Here is a 3,138-nt window from a genome sequence, read left to right as displayed (position 1 = left end):
AGAGAGATAGTGACGAGAGAGAGAGAGAGAGAGAGAGAGAGAGAGAGAGAGAGAGAGAGAGAGAGAGAGAGAGAGAGAGAGAGAGAGAGAGAGAGCACGAGAAAAAGGTTCATATGAATACGAAGAAGAAAAAAAAAAGTTAAAAATAATCTCGAGTCAGCCTCGTCTGCAACAGTCCTGGTTACCATAACAACCCAATTTCTGCCGTCCTTACTTTGCCAGAGCGAAGCCCGTAAAAGTTTTTTTTTTCTTTTTTTTTTTAATAAAGTTGTTAAAGTAAATAAAAATGGCGAGCGCGACCTCAATCCAGCCTTTCCTCGAGATTCCAATTACCGTCTTTCCTGATTCCTTCATTTACGACTTTCCCGCTATCGCTTCTTCCTTCTTCTTTTCTTCCTTGTTGTGTGTGCTATACATCCTTTTCTCGTTGTTCTTTCTTTTTTTTCTTTTCTTTTTTTCCTTCTTCATCTCTCTTTTGTTTTCGGTTTACGTTGTTCCTCCTCTTCTTAATTACTTGTTCTGTATCCCCGTCCCTCTCCTGTTCTCTAGCCTTCTCGTTCTCTTCCCCCATTTCCCTTCCTTCTTTATCGTTCTCCTTTTGTCTCTTCCCAAACCCCTTCTCTCTCTCTCTCTCTCTCTCTCTCTCTCTCTCTCTCTCTCTCTCTCTCTCTCTCTCTCTCTCTCTCTCTCTCTCTCTCTCTCTCTCACACACACGTTTTCTCTACCTTTCCATTTTTCGCGCTTTCTTTTCCTTTATATATTTTTTTATCCCCTCCCTATTTTCCTTCATCATTACGTCTTTTAACATTAAAATAAATGAAGTAAAAAGTATCTCCCCTACCCTCTCGAAAATTAATAAATAAACCAATAAAACGATTGAAAATAACAATAAAATCCAGATAAAGAATTGAGAAAAACGAAAAAAAGAAAAGAGGAAAATGTCTCCTGCCTAAAACCAACAAAATTTCTCGAACACAATCTTTCACCCTCGCGCCTCCCCTCCTTCCCCACCCAACGGCCTCCCAGCCTGCAACATGCAACCGCCACTTTTAAAGAGATGATTAGCAAGGCGATGCAACGCCATCTTCCCATAACATTCCCCCGCTAGCGGATAATTACTTTTCTGGCATTATTCACGTGTGCGTACATTATCGTTATTCATTTTCCTTTTATTTTTATTTATTTATTTTTTTTTTTTTGGGTGGGTAGAAGAGAAATATCCATTTGAGAGAGGGGGAGGGGGAGGGAGGGAGAGAGTGTAAGCCACTCGATGCTGCTAGTTGTAATCCTCTAGCTGCCAGTGGTTGTGATCCAATAGCTTTGCGTTGTTCCCGGTGGATAAGATAGATAGACATTCACGTGGACTTGGTTAATACACTTGGCTCCGGCTGAGGGCTGGAGGTCAGAGCTATTCCCTCTGCCTGCTCTTCTCTCTGTCTGTCCCTTGTCTCTCTCCAATCTGCTCTGGGTTCCTTCTAGGCCCTTTATGTACGAATCTTGAGTCGTTCTGCCTCAGGGCTTCTGCTAGCAAACGCAGCTGCCAGGTCGGCTACGGTTTAGATAAGAAAGTGGACACAGGAAACAGAATACGTCAGGTGAAACAGACTGTCAGCAATATAGCATGAATTCAATAGAAAAGCATAATCAGTGTCTTAGGTCACATATGCAATATCAAAGCCTAACATCACTCAGACCACACTACTAGATGAACCCTGTCGTACCTTAGACAGAGAAATAACCAAGTTTTATCTACTATAAGCTAGCTAAGAAAAAAGTCTCCACTCTACAAGTAGGCTCCTGGTCATCGGAGGCTATCTGCACTAGACTTTGCGGGTAGCTGTGACATTCAACCATAAGCTACAACAAATATTACCAAATTCATTGGATGGCAAAGTGGCCCCAGTAAACTTGTAACGTGTACGATATGAGAAATGATTCATATGTGAACATGTGGGTCCTAAGAGGTGGCTCCAAAAGCATACATATACCACAGAAAAATACAGAAGTGCAATTGGTATAGTAAATACAGGTTGGCTGTGAGTAAAGAGAGACATTATGTGTGACGAAGTAATTAAAGCAAAGATGTGATTGCTTTAGTGAAATGAGAGGATAGCAACATAACGTGACGAGCTTGCATAGTCAGTGAAGTTTGCAAACGCCTCCAATGATCATAAGCTATAAGAACTTGCTAATTACTAAAAGAGCACATAGAACTTAAATGTAAATAAAAAAAGTGTGGTAGGTTCAGATTATCCCACTACAAAATCTCACTATGACCTCATGAGATACAGTAGTTGGAAGGTGGTAGTAATTTGGGTAATACATACATAAAATTAATATGTATTTCGACCAGTGGTGTCAGTGCACCGAGGGTGGGAGCAGGACAGTGGCTAGCCTCTGGGGTGCACAATTACGCACCATTGCAACTTTGGGTAACAGGAGAGCTAGTTATGGTGGTCAGGTGTAACTGGCATGATGTCCTGTACCTCAAAAGTGCAGCTGGGTTGACTTTGCCATGCACCTAAACACTGTACAACTCAACTACCATTTTACCTTGGTGAAAATATGCACCAATACAACACAGTATATGTACAGGGGGAGGAGGGGTGACATATATAAGAAATGAGCGGGAGCAACTTCTCGACTACTGAGGGGGGAGGGAGTAACATAATAAACGAGTGGAAGCAACTTCTCAATCACTGGGGAAGAAACAAAGTGCATGCGCCTTACACTACTTAAGTACGAATCTTGAGTAGCTTTTAATGCCTCGGGGCTTCCGTTAGCAAACGCAGCTTCCAGGGCGGCTGCAGCAATTTAGAGGCAGAAGCGGACACAGGAAACAGAATGTATCAGGTCAAACAGACTGTCAGCAATGTAGCATTGTATTAAATAGGAAAACATAACCAGTGTCTTAGGTCGCATGATACGCAATATCAGTACCTTACAGAGAGAGGGAGGGGGAGGGAGGGAGAGAGTGAGTGTAAGAGAGTGAAAGAGAAAGAGAAAGAGAAAGAGAAAGAGAAAGAGGAGAAAGAGAGAAAGAGGAGAAAGAGAGAGAGAGAGAGAGAGAGAGAGAGAGAGAGAGAGAGAGAGAGAGAGAGAGAGAGAGAGAGAGAGAGAGAGAGCCGAGGCGAGGAG

General features: G+C 42.4%; 1 protein-coding gene across 1 annotated transcript in view; it reads right to left on the bottom strand.

Annotated features, from left to right (window-relative positions):
* Positions 1-3,138, bottom strand: part of LOC122247863 (E3 ubiquitin-protein ligase ZNRF1) — a gene marked incomplete in the record, with an annotated part of 111,237 nt that overhangs the window by 91,765 nt on the left and 16,334 nt on the right.

This window comes from Penaeus japonicus, unplaced genomic scaffold, assembly GCF_977035675.1.
Source record: "Penaeus japonicus unplaced genomic scaffold, GWHDUDI00000001_assembly GWHDUDI00000003, whole genome shotgun sequence".
NCBI classification, from domain to species: domain Eukaryota; kingdom Metazoa; phylum Arthropoda; class Malacostraca; order Decapoda; family Penaeidae; genus Penaeus; species Penaeus japonicus.
This window is presented reverse-complemented; position numbering and strand designations above follow the sequence as displayed.